The 16,895-nt window shown below is 34.8% G+C and overlaps 1 long non-coding RNA gene and 1 other non-coding gene across 2 annotated transcripts; one reads left to right on the top strand and one right to left on the bottom strand.

Annotated features, from left to right (window-relative positions):
* The first annotated feature begins 3,938 nt into the window (after window positions 1-3,938).
* Window positions 3,939-5,122, top strand: LOC128286524 (uncharacterized). Its single transcript, XR_008277108.1, has 2 exons — window positions 3,939-3,980; window positions 4,904-5,122. It is a non-coding gene; the product is annotated as an uncharacterized LOC128286524 (long non-coding RNA).
* Window positions 5,123-14,664: 9,542 nt separating this feature from the next.
* On the bottom strand, window positions 14,665-14,771 carry LOC128287375 (small nucleolar RNA R71). The gene has a single exon (XR_008278075.1). It is a non-coding gene; the product is annotated as a small nucleolar RNA R71 (small nucleolar RNA).
* Between the last annotated feature and the right edge of the window lie 2,124 nt (window positions 14,772-16,895).

Here is a 16,895-nt window from a genome sequence, read left to right as displayed (position 1 = left end):
ATAATTAAGTAACTATGACTCAATTGTGGAATATGAGCAAATAGTGGAATTATGTGTAATTTCGATTGTGTTACCATGAGAACATGTTGTAAGAATTTGGAAAAAGCACGTTCATAAATTGCTTATTATTTTTTTCGTACGGGCTTACTAAGCTATAAAGCTTACCCCTCTCCTTTCCATTTCTTTTAGTGTTGTCAGGTTACTTGAGGTTGGAGATCGTCGGAAGCAGCATCACACTATCAAATTATCAAGCCAGGGTATTAATAAATCTTAAGTATTTTCAAGTGAGTGGCATGTAAAGAGACTTAGTACTTTATGATATGTGTTTCATGATTTGGCCAAATGTATTGGCTTATAATGATTCAATTGTATATACCTATGAGATGTGGCTTATATTGATTATTGGGTTATAACCCTATTATATGTGCATGCACAAGCTTAAGAGTTTCATGTGATGTGAGTGTGTTACTTGATGTGGTGCATAATGTCTTAGACAAGCATGTTATTCTATGCATGTGAAATATGTTGGTATGTTATAAAGTTATGAGTTAGCCTTGAATATGAATGTTTGATGATTAAGTTGAAATCTTTGGTATGATGGTAACCATGATATAAAAGTATAAGTGATATCATAATAGACAAGGCCAAATGAGTGTGTAAAACACATGAATCATGACATGCAAATGCTATGTTTGTGGTCTAAATGAAGATGTTGAATCGCTAAATGGAGGCCATGTTATATGTCATTGATGTTGTATAAATGTGTGAGGGTTTATGGTTGACCAAGGCTTGGAAAATAACCTAAGTGTTGGCCACACGGGCAGAGACACGGCCGTGTGGGGAACATGGCCTTAGAACACGGGCATGTGACTTGGCCATGTGGCCCCATTTCATTGCTGACGTCATAAATAGAGAGTTACACGGGCTGAGGACATGGGCGTGTCCCAAGCCACACGGGCGTGTGTGGCCACATGGCCTACCCACACGGGCGTGTGACTCTCTAAAACTAGAAAATTTTCTAAGTGTTGTAAAGAGTTCGTAAGTTCTTGGTTTAGTCTCGAACCACCCCCGATGTATGGTTTGGGCCTCATAAGCCCGTATAAGGGACGATATGCATGTGTTTGAATGTTTTTAAATTGGTTGAAATTTTATGGCCCGATTTTATGAAAATGTGTATGTTTAAGTCTAGTAATGCCTCGTACCCTATTCCAGCAAGTTCCCCATTGCCTTCCTTAATAAGTTGGAAACACATCAAACATACTCAAATTATTGCCTTACTTTGGATCACTAGGAAGGCTCACTTCTCCTCCTCTTATCAAGCTATTTTTTTGTTAATTGTTCATAAAGAATGTGAGCTTTTTCAAGCTCAGTGTGTAACAGCCCAAACCCGATCTATTTAACTAGATCCAAATCTTAGGTGTTACCCCATTTATGCAAACAAATCCTGAACTACTTATACAAATTTCAATCAACTATGACTTAATTACAAAACTTTTAACTTGAATTTGAAAGCATGTTCAAGAAGTAAATACAACAACAACACAAGGTGATCAAATTAAAATGTTATTAATTGGAAAACCTAATCTGATACAGACACCCAAAGTGTGGAATTCTCATACAAATTAGCCTTTGGATGCACCGCTAAGCTCGCTCTATATGGATAATATCCTGATAGGATCGTTCCCCCTGGCACTTACTAATAATTAGACTGAAACAAAAATATAAACTCAAGTATGCTCATAAGAATTTAACCTGCACAATGCTTGCACATTATTACTAAAGAATCATTATGACTTTCTTATTATACTGGTCTTTGAAAATAATTCTGGCAAATACTTTTCTCAAAATTTCATTTTTCATTCTCTATGGATATCACGCCTTATCCTTAACTCATTACTTACTATAACACCCCTAACCAGTATCTGTCACCAGACTAGGACTAAGAGGCATTACCGGACATATCAGAACATTTTACGATCAATTCATAAACATCATAGCATCATAGTCAAACAACATCACAGAGTCCCTTACTAAGGTCAATGAGACCTTAAACAGGCTTTAAGAAGGGGTCGAAACTAAATCAAACACATACAAAATTTTTCAAAGTTAAACAATTTTTCCAAGTTACAAAGGTCACACGCCCGTGTAAACAAGCCGTGTACCTCACACGTTATTAAACACACCCATGTGTCTAAGCCGTGGCGAAACAAGGCATACATACTGACTTAACCACACGGCCACAAGACACGCCCATGTGCCTTGGCCGTGGCTGAAACTGACTTGAGTCACACGGCTAACCAGACGCCCGTGTGCCTAGGCCGTGTACCCTTTGAAATGGCCACATATGCCCATGTGCCAAGGTTGTATGCCTCACACAGCCACCATGTAACATCCTGAATTTGGGGCCTAGAAGAGTTGGGTTTTGAGTCTGGGATTCGAATAGAAGAAAACCTGAATAATTAGGAAGTTTTAAATATTATCGTTTCAGAAAAAAAATTATTATTATTAGAAAAATATTACTGTATGTATGTTTGAAAATTTTTATGAAAATTATTATTTCTTGTATTATTGATATTTGAAATTTTTATTATTAGATATATTTATAAAATTATTATTATTATTGGAAAGAAAGAAAAATATTAGTTGTAGCATACGATTTTCGGGATTTTTTGGGTTTTTGTGATTTTTAGTAAATCTTGAAATTTTCATGTTCTAAATATTGGAATTATGTTTAAATGTGTTAGTAGACCTTTAGAAGGCCCAAGACTAAGCTAAACACGGTAAAATATCAAGGTGGGATTTTTAAGTGAATAGGAGATTTGGTTAAGTGGGCTTTTAAGAAGAACTGCGTAAGTTATGACACAAAAGAGCTCGGTAAAGTGGCAAAGGTGGCGCCACTAAGCTCCTAAAAGGTGGCGTGTGGAGCATAGAGGAAGACACAGGTTCGATTCCTTTGTTGGCAAATAGATGCATTTATTTTTAGTGCGGGGAGGGTAAGTGTTGGAGTTCGGTGGATTCGCTAGAGGAGAGTTGGATCGGTTTAACTGCTTGGATTAAGGAGTGATAAGGGAGAGATTTAAGGGATTGGGATGAGGCTAGGAGTTAGTCGAATGGGGAATTGAAAAGGAAAATCGGCGGGGATTATGAGGGTAGTATTTCGCACTTAGGGTATTGTTGGTGCCGCTTTTCTTCGCTTTTACACCTTAGGATTGTTCTTTTCTCTCTTTTCCTCTCTAGCCAAACTACCACCTCCCTACTCTTCTTCTTCTATTTTTCTTCTTCAAAACTATTCATCATACCTGCTATTCATCAATACTTTTGCCGAATCCATAAAAGCCGAAATCCTGTGATCATTGCTTGTGCCGATTTCTTCAAAGCCAGGTTCTCCTATGTTCTTTTGTTTTTATTAATTTGCAATTATCTTTTCTTAATCCTAGATCTCTGACCGCAATTCTACTTCAAGGTTGTAGCCCACATTATCATCTTCTTCATCACACAAAAGCCGAAAAACCATAGATTTGGGGGCTTATAGCCGAAACTTCAAGACTTTGGGGAATCGAGTTCTACCGTCGTTTGATAGATAAATCTACACTAGATTGCGTGGAAATCAAGTGGGAGTAAGGGGTAAGTACGTATCATCTCAGATCTGTTCTTATTTTGCAAAGTTAAGAAAAGTCGAAGTCCCTAAAATTAGGGAGGTGTCGATTTGGGCATATGGCTCTAAGAGTCTTTAGCGATGTTTTCTTTCGGTGACTAGAGTCTTCTTAAGCGTTGAATCTAAGACGTGGTTCATTGGAGCAATCGGATTTGAGCTAACTATCGATTTTGGCAAAAGGTAAGGTTTCAAAGGTTTTAGGGATATGGTTCGATCATGGATAAGTAAGTTTTGGGGGTTTAGTGATTATGGTTTGTAAATAAGAACTGTGCTAATAAATTGTAGGACATCGAAAGGGATCTCAGAAGCAGTCGTCGCGAATCAGGTGTGTACCGAACACCCTTTCTTAGTTCAATTCGGCAAAAGCCGAAATGCCGAAATTCCGGCATTTCATGGTCATGTAAGTATGTGAATGCTCTCAAGTCATAGAGGAATTGTTAGATCTGGCACCGCAAGGTGGTAAGCACGTTCGCGTGATGTTTTAGCGTATTTCGGAAAAAGGGGCTCGATGGGCCAAAACTGGGCCCAATGGGCTTACGGACCAATATGGGTAAGAGATGGGCAAATTAGCCTGTTAGGTAGATGGTGGAATCAAATTGCATAAAACTGATAAAAATTACTGAATTAGCTTGTGCAGTAGCGTAGATCACGAAATTACCCCTAAAGAGCAAAATTACCGAAATTACCCCTAAAGAGCAAAATTACCGAAATTACCCCTAAAGAGCAAAATTACCGATATACCCCTAGGGTTTTAAGTTGGCTGAACTGCTTGATTGATTACTACTGTATTTTGCATGATATGCATTTATTAATATCTGTTGCATGGGATTGGGGTATTAATGGAGGAAGTACTGAAAGTGGTTCATCCACGTCTTGGAGGCTTTGCCTCAATCGATGAATTTGAGTGCGTTCTGCAAGCTGTGTGTGTGGTTGGGTGGGTTGAGATATTCCCACATGGTGTGTAGGGCTGATGCAGGCGGTGTAGCGGTTGGTGGGTTGAGTAGTCTCCCGGATGGGCTTGCATTCATTATTTCTGTTGATACTCATATTTATGAACGGGCCTATGGGCCACACTTTGTTATGTAAAAGGGCTAAGGCCTTGCTCTTGATTCGAAAAAGGCTTGACCTCTTGTGTCTGTTATCTGAATAGGGCTTAGGCCCAATGGGCTCGAGCTGAATTGGGCTTTGGATGGGTTTCAGATACACCGAGTTTTCCAAACTCACCCCCTTCCTCTTCCCTCCTTGCAGGTGAGCCCTAGTTGGTGGACTTGGAGCTGGGCGGGATTCAGAGTGGCCATGAAGATGGATTGCCAATTTTAAATAAGTTTAGCATTTAATTTGGATTATTTTATTTTTATTATGTTTAAAGTTGTAATAAGGCCGCTCTTTTTAATTATTTTTATTTTGGGGATTATTAAACTGGTTAGCACTAGGGTTCGTTTTATAAAAACTACTTGATTTTTAAAAGATCACGATGACGCGCAAAGTTTCCGCAAAGTAAATGTTTTTCCAAGGAAATAAATATTTTAGACAAACGTTTTCAACTTAAACATTTTCTTAAGACGGACATAATCAAACGATTTTCTCAAAATTATACGAGATGTTAGAGTGTGGCAATGGTGGTGTGCATGTCTAGGATTGGATCCGGGAAGAGCTTGGTACTTAAGCAGTCCGACGGACTCACCTCCTCTTTTTCCTGGTTTCCTACCTGGTGCACAGCTTCTATTCACTTTAACCTACCTTTAAAAGTGTCTTTTACAACACCAACTCAGCTTTTCCAAACTAAGTAATACGGAATGTTTTGAACGCATCAATGTGGCGCATCAGATCCGGTCATAACGTCCAGGCCGGGTTTGGGGTGTTACACACCAGACACGCCTGTGTGTCTAGGCCATGCTCGAGACTGACTTTAAATTATAGGACTACCCCAGGGGACACACGGCTGTGTAACATGATCATGTGTCGCACATAGCTAAGACACACACCCGTGTCTCTGTCCGTGTGGACAAAAATAGGCCATTTGAAAAGCCAACTTGCCACCCATTTTGGGTCCTCCCTACTAGTATCAAAACCAAATCATTTCATACAAAATTTTGAATCAATTCATAATCAAAGCATACACCATTTGTGCCATATCACTATCAACCAATTTCATGCTTATTATTCAAACCTAAAACATGCTAAAATCACATACCAAATTCCTTCATTCATACATATTATAATCCCAACTTTTCACATTCATTTCTATATCAAATTCATACCATTTCCATAACTAGTTCACATAACTAACTTACCAAATTGACCATTTCTCATTTGGCCCTTTTATGCAAATCAAACATACCATTTCTTACCAAAATTTATATACTAGAAATCAAACCAAATAACAACATTAATCTAGCCATATCACATGGCATGATATACACTTCACAAAACATAATCAAATACTTCTAGCCTATACATGCCATACTTCAATATTCACATTTTCAAAAGGTACCAAAATAGAGTTCAATAGTGTGGTGATGATCCTTGATGATCCCTGAGCTTTCGGTAGCTTTGATAACTATAAAATAGATGAAAAACATACAAATAAGCTTTCAAAAGTTTAGTAAGCCATATACAGATAAACTTTTTATTTTAAGCATATAAGTATCATAAAATACATGTACTCCATAGCCAAATACCATTACAAACCACATAATTCATATACATTTCACATATTCCCAATTCATTTGCACATATAGCATATTTTCTTATTAAAAAATGTTGAACACATCTCCATGTACCTGAATCAGTTAATCATTCATTCAATCATGTATTTCTCAGAATGCCTGTTGAACCGTTCTCAGAAAGCTCATATAATGCCAACGTCCCAGATGTGGTCTTACATGTAATCAAATATCGATGCCACTGTCCCAGACAAGGTCTTACACAAAATCAAATACGATGTCGATGTCCCAGACATAGTCTTACACGTAAATCACAAATCGATGCCAACGTCCTAGACGTGGTCTTACACGAAATCACATATCGGAATCCTATATCATGACATATGTATACTAACTATTCCTATGGTTCGTACGGGGCTTTCGAACATCATCACATTCTCGGAACTTTCTCAATTTCACATATTCAGCTTCTATAAACAATCATCACAATTCAATATTATATAAACATGAATAAATCAATTCGAACACATTTATTTGTATATAGACTTACCTCGTACGGATTCGAACCAACGAAATCGACTACTCGATGACTTTCGACTTTCCACGATCTAATTCCGTTTTATTTGGTTCTTGGTCTATATAAATTCAAATTTAACTCTTTTATTCAACAAACCATTCAATTCAATCCATATACACATATTTAGGGTATTTTATAAATTAGCCCTCACATTTTCACATTTTAACACTTTAGTCCCTATTTCATAAAATCACCAATTATGCATAATATCATTTCATACATGCCTAGCCAAATTTTCCTTTAGCTCATACAAGCCCACATATTTCATTTATTTCACATTTTAGCCCCTTCACAATTTAGTCCAATATACTCAATTTCATCAAAAATCCTAATACAAAACATAGTAATCTAACACATATCTTTCATTTTCTATCATCTAACTTCATAAAACTCACATTATAAACAATGGCACAACTCAAAATCATCATCAAATTCAGAAATTGACACATGGGCTTGAAAGATTACTAAGCAACGATCACAATGTAACACCCCTATCCCGTAACCGTCGCCGGAATAGGACAAGGCGTTACCGGAAATCAGAAAACAGATCTTAACAGTAAAATTTTGAACATTCTCTTGAAATAAAGATTATTTATTTAAATAAATGCTAGACACAACCAGAGATTGAATTTCAAACTTATAAAATTAAACATCCAAAAGATGCCATATTCGCATGGCTTAAATACATTAACCAAAATATCCTTCCACTATTAGTCTATTCTATACCTGCCTTAAACCTTAATGATATACAAACTTTATCTATTCACATGATAACTCGATAGTGTGATGAAATCTCCTTGACTTCCAATGCAAGCAATTTCTCTGAAACCCTATAGACATAGGAAAAACACACAGAGTAAGCTTTGAAAGCTTAGTAAGCCTTAAGCAAATATATCATTTCAATGATTATGGAAATTCCATATCACTAATCCGAATTGAAAAATAATCTCAATTACATATACATTCATAGTACTCTTAAGTTCATATAACCTTATTAAGTAGCTTCACTTATTTATATTTACAAATAACTTATGACTATGATTTTAAATTCGTGTGATAACTGTCAATTCATTCGTATGAACAAAACTTGCACATATCCATTACATACCAACCAAAACATATCATATTTTTCCATGTTTGATTCATGGAACCACAAGGTCACATGTCAAGCACATATAGCATATATTTATCTGTTATTTATCACGTCTCATTTTCATATGGACTACATACATCTGACCAAGTTTATTCAATGTTCACAACATAATCACATAATCACTACAAGCTGTCCTTCTGAGCAGCAGTCACTAAATTATTTATAACTGGAGTCACAAAACTCCAAATCATGTGCCGTTAATTTTCCCTGAAAATAGACTCATATATCTTATATCCCTAAAATTTTCAGAATTTTTGGTTCAACTAATCAATACCAGATTTTTCTTAAAGTTTCCCCTGTTTCACTGTTTGACTATTCTGACCATTCTTCACTATAAATTAGATTTCTCATTGTACAAAATTCAAAATATGTTCTCGTTTATTTAATTTGAAACTATACTCATTAAGGAGTCTAATAATATAAAATTTATCTTATAATCATCATTGTACAATTTAAAATGATTTTCTAAAAACAGAAAAAGGGATTTTGAAGTCATTTTGACTCTATCTCACGCCACTTCAAATATCTCATTATCTACAATTCTTTTGCTTACACGGTTTCTTTTATAAGAAACTAGACTCATTAAGCTTTAATTACATAATTTATTCAGCTTCTAATTCAATTTCCAAAATTTATGGTGATTTTTCAAAATCACGCTACTGTTGCTGTCCCAAGCAGATTTATTACAAATTTGCTCTTTCACACATTCCTTGCATTCAAATTATTTAAACATGTATATCATGTCATTCAAGATCGAACTCATATAACATAGGCATTAAAAATGCTTCACTATCAACTTTAGTTCAATTGAAATGAATAAAGTACAATATCATATTCACATTTAATTTTCCATGATCGTAATCACCTAAAAATAAAATCATATACTTCCACAAACCTTTCCACAAGGACCAAGTGTTTATATTTGAATATAAACATAGAATCACTTCACATAACTTCACACATTTACTGAATGTATCACGATCACATTTATAGTCATAACACTTATTCATAGATGCATCACTTTATACATTTATAATTTAATTCAAATCAAAATCGCATACGAGTACATGATACATACCTGGCCAACTTAACATGTAATACACTTTCAATTTGTCATCTTAGTGTAGGATCTTGTAATTGTATACTTTTATCAAATTCATCGGCACTTGGCCTACTAGGTATAAAACCCAAAATTATATTACCAGCACAAAGCCTGCGGGACTTTAGCCCGGATACATTTCCAACACGAAGCCTGCGGGACTTTAGCCCAGATACATTTCCAGCACGAAGCCTACGGGACTTTAGCCCGGATACATTTCCAGCACGAAGCCTGCGGGACTTTAGCCCGGATACATTTCCAGTGTCTTGAATATTTATTCACATGTTAACACATTTCACATAACATATCACATTAGTAATTCAATTGCTTCATTCGAATATAAGCACAAAATGTACACCTACCTTTTAACTTTCGGTTCAATAATCATACACAAAGAACACATAATCTTTTCACTATCCCAGTTTCACTTTTAATAACCATTCGGCTATATGCCATATTCATAAATTATTTCACACACAACCTCGATCAAGTAGGAACAATAGTCACAATTCATCTATTATACAAATATCCCATTCTTTGACTTTGTTTCATAATAGCTATTCGGTCACCACATATATACCATTCAATTCACATTCGACTTTATACAAACAAGTACAATAAAATTGTATACACATATTACACACTTTCACATCATTACTTAATAGTCATTCAGCCACATTATATACATAAATCATCCATTTCATATTCGGCATTATAGCCTAAATTCAATATACTTATTGCAAATCGAACTTGTAAAGGTCAAATAATTACTTACCATATTATATAAAATCTTAAGCGCTCAGCAAATCAAATTTAATTACTTAAGGACTTACCTTGAATGTCATTGCACAATTACGAATTGATTAATCAACTACTTTTGCTTTCCCCCTTTCCGAATTTAGCTCCTTTTTCTCTTGAGCTTAATTCAAACAAACAAATAAACATTTATTCACCTTAATCCATCTCATGATCGAATGCCTTTAAGCTTAATAATAAAAATCCTTTAACAAAGTAACACTCAACCAAAACAAATTCGATTATACAACTACATAATTTAAAGCATCAATTATGCTTAACTAAACGTTAAGCTATAATCAGAATCACTCAGACATATTTATGGTCAAACATAGCAAGAAAACTAAATAGGCTTTACTAGCCACACTTAGTTCAATTATAACATAACTTCACTTACTTATAAGCACATTCGGCAACTTGATAATTAAGTTAATATCATGGTATCATAACTCAACATTTATCAATATGTCATTAGCAAAATATGCTCATGTCAAATTCACTCCCAATCACAACATAACTTCACTTACTTATAAGCACATTCGGCAACTTGATAATTAAGTTAATATCATGGTATCATAACTCAACATTTATCAATATGTCATTAGCAAAATATGCTCATGTCAAATTCACTCCCAATCACATCTCAAAATAAAACAAGCTTAGAACTGATTTAATAATTAAATTCCATTTCAAAGCATCAAACATTATCAAATGTATACTCATCCTAAATGACCGAATGCACATTAACTAAGCACTTAACAATTTTCTTTAGCCATTAAACTCATTCGGCAATGATAAGGACAAATTTAACAAACCTTAAATTTAACTTATAATTGTACATATCTCATTCAAAGCATCCACACCAATTTATTATCCAATCAACCATAGCCGAAACCTATCATACAATTAAAACCCTTGTTCAAATTATTATTCACTATAATACTATGGCCGAATCCCTCAATTAGCTAACATAGCCTCTTGTATTCAATCTAATCACGTATATACAACCTAAATCCCTCTTTTAACACATCATTCACTATCTTGGAACTCATTTTCTAACTAATTGAACTTAGTCCAAAGCCAAATGCTATTTGAGCATTAAGCTCATGTTCTTTTCATTATTAAGCAAGTATTATAACTCAACTAACTTCATTAGCCGACTACTCAAGCTCATTTGAGCCACATATAGTAATTTAGTTTGTTCATACTCAATTAGAAACATTTCTCCTTACAAATTATCAAAACATACACAATGTAACCCATTGAGCTCATGACCGAATGCTTCATGCATCACAAACACAAAATCATACACATGGGTCATGTTAGGAGCTTCAAAACCAATTTAAATTTCTCAAAATCCAAAGAAAAACATATGAAATCATACCTTAATTCCCAACACAAGATGGCAGAATGCCTTAGGTGTTCTTTCTTCAATTTCTTGTTTAGTTTCGCAAAAGGGAGACAAAATGAGAAACTTTGTTTTTATCACCCTTTTCTATTATTAATTCATGATTTTCTAATATAAAACTATTTAATATTATTTCACTAATATACAATACACAAAATGCCAAATTTTTCATCATCATTACCATCCACTATAATCATAGTGGTCCATTTGACATGCAAGTCCTCTATGATGCTATCCATATACAATTTGGCCACTTCAACTTTTACCTATCACATTTTTATGGTTTATCAATTGAGTCCCTTTTTATAATTTGACATCCAAATAACAAAATTAAAGCATCAATTTTTTATTTTTATTTTTTTTCACACATGGAAATTCACATAATAAAACATAGAAATTAATTTAATCCTTTCTTATTAATTAAACACCCAAACAATCACATTTTCGTACGAAATCTTCACATATGCTAATTCACATATAATGAACACAGATAATAATATTTAATTATTTTTCTGACTCAGTTTCGTGATTCCGAAACGACCATTCCGATTAGGGTCTAAAACGGGTTGTCACACACAAGAACATAGAAATTATCAAAAATGAATCAAAAATCACATACCAATTAGCCAAGATAAGTTTTGAATGCTTGAAGTCTTAGAAACCCTTATTTCTTTCCTTAGTTTCGGTCAAAAAGATGAAAATAAGATGAACATTTGATTTTGTTTTATTTTAACAATCATTTAATTAACAAATTACTTAAGTAACCATATTAATTTCATTTAAAAATCCCCTAACTCATGTCCAACCATGTCATTTTATGAATTCAATGGTCCATTTGCAACGTAAAGACCTCATATTTAAATAGACATATCAATTCGGCACTAAATCAAATGACACATAACTTTTGCATTTTCTGCGATTTAGTCTTTTTTGTAAATTAAGCACACAAACGATAACATTAAATCACGAAATTTTCACAGATATCAATTCAAATATAATAAGCACGAAAATAATATTAAAAAAAAATTTTGACTCAGATTTGTGGTCCCAAAACCACTATTTCGACTAGGGTGTAAACCGGGTTATTACACTTACCCTCTACATCTTTGATATGCCACTTACCTATTTCAATCTAATCTTTCATAAGTCTTTACCCATTTCCTTTACAAAGGTCCATACAACCGAAACATCGTTAGTCTTGTATTTGTAACTTTGAGCCATCGTTTCACCAAAATTCATGTTTTATCACATATACAGATAACAGGTATGATAAACCATAATATATACATATTTTTATCCTATGCTTGGCATATATTTGGATGATTTATCATAAGTTTTAGAGAATTTGATGCTCTTAATCCTTTAAATTCTTATGTTATACTTAGGTAAGCATAAGAAGGTGAAAAGAGTAAGAAATGGGCCAAAAACGGACAAAATGTGCTTATCTCAGTATTCCACACGGCTTAGACACTACCACACGGGTAATCCACACGCCCGTGTGTGACACACGAGCAGGCCACACGCCCATGTGTCATGGCCGTGTCAACATTAAACCAAGTCAGAATGGCACATGGGCGTGGCACACGACCATGTCCCTGTCGAGCCAAAGTCTAATTCTATTTAGAAAATGCTAATTTTGGGCTATTTTGGGCATTCCAAAGTCTATATAAACACTCTATAAGAGGATCAAAGGGGGGACGCAGAGTAGAATGTAGGAAATTCTCAAGAACAGCCATTGGAATCAGCTCGGAAGTAGGATCTACTTCAAGATTGAAGATCTCCACTCAATTTCTTTAGAAGTTCTTTGGGTTTCTTTATGTTTTGTTGATTTCCCAATTTTAAGATGTTTTCCATTATTATGAACTAAACTCCCTAAATGCCTAAGGGAGATGAAACCTAAGACGAATCTTATTACTATTTGAATTATATGATAAATACTTGTTCTTATTCTTAATTGTGAGTTTTAACCCTTGCTTTAATATTCTAGGATATTAATTCAGGTTTTTAATGTGCTTATTCAGTGGAGCAAAAGTCCTTATTTCAGAGTAGGTCATTCATAATTAAACAGAGTTGCATGCAATCCTAGAGATAGGACGACATAAATCAGCCGGATTATAGTCAAATCTAATAAGGAAATCCATAGATCGAGTTAATACGACAATAGGGGTTTTAATTAGAAAGAGATTTTAATTAATCAACCTAGAGTCAGTTGTTTTTAGTCTTGAGAGTGATACTAACATAAATCAGGGATTTCTACGGATTAAGTGAAGTGAATAAATTGTCTAATTCAGAAGTAATAAGTGAAGTCTAGGTGGATTCTTCCTTGGGTATTGTCTCCTCCATCGGTTTTCCAAAAGTATTTTCCAACTTTAATCTCTGTCGTAATCTTAGTTAATTAGATAATTAGTCTTAGATAAAACACTCTCTTAATTGTTAGGCTAGATAACAAAAAGATAGTAATTACTAGTACTTTTAATCCTCGTGGATACGATATTTTCGGTCTCACCATAACTATACTACTGTTCGATAGGTGCGCTTGCCTTAAGTCGAATTTTCAGTTAGTTTCACGACCATAAAGTTTTTGGTGCCGTTTTCGGGGACTAAGATAGTAGGAATGCTTATTTTTTATTACTTTAGCCATTCTTTATCTTTATTGCAATTTAATTTTGTTTTTTTTGTTTTAATTACTAAATTTTCTTTTATTTACTTCTGGCAAGTTTTTATAGTTTATGACTAGAAGAAACCTGTCAGAACCTTTGCTTTTTGATTGTGAGATCAAGAGCACATCTCGCAAAAATTGAAGAGAAATAAGGCAAAGCCTACAATACATAGAGGAAGAGCGAGGGAGCAATATTCACACTAATACCGATGAGATAGCTGAAAATTAGAATAATCTGCTACCTCAGGTGGTTGCTGCAAATCTAGTAAATCAGGGCCCTACTCTTCGTACTATGTATGATTATGCTAAACCTACTTTAACAGGAACTGAATCGAGTATAGTTAGACTTGCTGTTGCTGCAAATAATTTTGAACTGAAACCTAACACTATTCAAATGATACAACAGTTTGTTTAGTTTGATGGTTTGTGGGACGAGGGTCCAAACACTCTTTTAGCAATTTTTTTGGAATTCAGTGACACATTTAAGATCAATGGCATCTCTGACAATGCTATTTACCTTCGGTTGTTTCCCTTTTCATTGAGGAATAAGTCTAAACAGTGGTTGAACTCGTTACCGCGAGGGTCAATCACCACTTAGGAACAAATGACCGAAAAATTTTTACTTAAATATTTTTCACCGGCTAAAATGGCTAAACTGAGGAATGATATCTCTTCTTTTGTGCAGATGGATTTAGAAACTCTTTATGACGCATGGGAGAGATACAAAGACTTATTGAAAAGGTGCCCTCACCATGGGTTGCCTCTTTGGCTACAAGTTCAAACTTTCCACAATGGTTTGAATCCCTCAACTAAACAAATGATTGACGCAGCTGCTCGCGGAACTATCAAAAATAAGACACCTGAAGAGGCTTATGAGTTCATAGAAGAGATGCCACTGAATAATTATCAGTGGCAAGTCATGAGGACAAAATCGACAAAAGCAGCCGGCGTTTTTAACGTTGATTCGGTTACTATGTTTTCCAATCAGGTAGAACTTTTGAATAGAAAAATTGATGGTTTACTTGGTTCTACACAGGTTCATCCAGTAATGCAGTGTGATGCAAGTGGAAATGGAACGAGTAATTTAGAATATCCATCCTACGGCCTTAACATGGAGAACGAGCAAATGAATTATATGGGTAATAATCCTCAACCTTAAAATAATTCTTATAGAAACACTTACAATACAGGTTGGAGAACCACCCAAATTTCTCGTGGAGAGGGCAAGGCAATCCAAGACCACCACCCCATCCAGGCTTCCAACAACAACCTTACCTGCAAGAGAAAAAGCTGAACCTTGGGGAAATGATGACAATGTTTATTTCAGTAGTGGAGACTCATTTTCAGAACACTGAAACTGCACTTAAAAATCAGCAAGCATCAATTCAAGAGCTCGAGAATCAAATAGGACAACTGGCTAAGATGATTTCAGAGAGATCACCAGGGAATCTACCTAGTAACACCGAACCCAATCCAAAAGAGCATGTGAAAGTAGTTACATTAAGGAGTGGGAAAGTGCTAGTTGAATCTGAACAGAAGCTGCCACCAGAAGCTGACAGAAAAGAAGACAATGAGGTAAAACCCAAAAATAATGAAAAACCAGAGTTGAGGGAATATAAACCACCAATCCCGTACCCTACAAAGTTGAAGAAAGATCGCATGGATATACAATTCGGTAAATTTCTTGAACTATTTAAACAATTACATATTAACTTACCTTTTGTTGAAGTTATCTCGCAGATGTCTACATATGCAAAATTTTTTAATAAGCTTCTAAAAAATAAAAGGAAGTTTGAAGAATTATCTATAGTGGAACTCAACGAGGTGTGCTCAGCCATACTCCTAAATAAACCGCCAACCAAACTGAAAGATCCAGGAAGTTTTACTATTCCCTACTTAATTGGTAGTTTAAATGTTGAGAAGGCACTAGCTAATTTAGGAGCTACCATTAATCTGATGCCCTACAAAATGTTCAAGCAACTTGGCCTCAGGGAACCAAAACCTACTAGGATGAGTATTCAACTAGCTGACAGATTTGTTAAATATCCTAAGGGTATTATCGAAGATGTACTTGTAAAAGTAGAAAAATTCATATTCCCTGTCGATTTTGTTGTGCTTGACATGGATGAGGATGTTGAGGTGCCTTTAATTTTAGGTCGCCCATTTTTAGCCACTGCTAGGGCTGTTATTGATATGGGTGACGGTAAACTTGTGCTTAGGGTAGGTGACGAAGAAATTATTTTTAAAATTTATGATGCCATGAGATTTTCAAGGGAACAAGATGACTCATGTTATTTTATTGACTCTATTGATCATTCTATTTAAGATTCTTTATAGGAAATCGTACATAAGGACACGTTAGAACTGTGTTTTGACCAAGGAGGAGGTAAATGACAATGATTCTGCGATAGGTAAGATAAAAGCTGAACTAAATTCCAATGAGCCTTCACTGAGACAGAAGAGCTATAACGGCATTGAGGTAAACAATGAATTAAAATTAAAGCCCTCTGTTGAAGAACCTCCTAAATTGGAATTAAAGCAACTACCAGATCACTTAGAATATGCGTTTCTTGGAAATAATTCCATATTACCAGTGATTATTACTTCATATTTATAGCCAACCGAAAAAGACGAGTTACTCCAAGTATTAAAGAAGCACAAAAGAGCCATAGCTTGAAAGATTTCTGACATAAGAGGGATCAGTCCTTCTTTTTGCAAACATAAAATTTTAATGGAAGATGAATATAAACCTTGTGTGCAAGCTCAAAGACGACTGAATCCTAACATGAAAGAAGTTGTAAAAGCTGAGGTAATTAAACTTCTAGATGCTGGAATTATTTATCCTATTTCTGACAGTTCTTGGGTGAGCCCTGTGCAGGTTGT

Source organism: Gossypium arboreum, chromosome 13 (assembly GCF_025698485.1).
Source record: "Gossypium arboreum isolate Shixiya-1 chromosome 13, ASM2569848v2, whole genome shotgun sequence".
Classification (NCBI taxonomy): domain Eukaryota; kingdom Viridiplantae; phylum Streptophyta; class Magnoliopsida; order Malvales; family Malvaceae; genus Gossypium; species Gossypium arboreum.
This window is presented reverse-complemented; position numbering and strand designations above follow the sequence as displayed.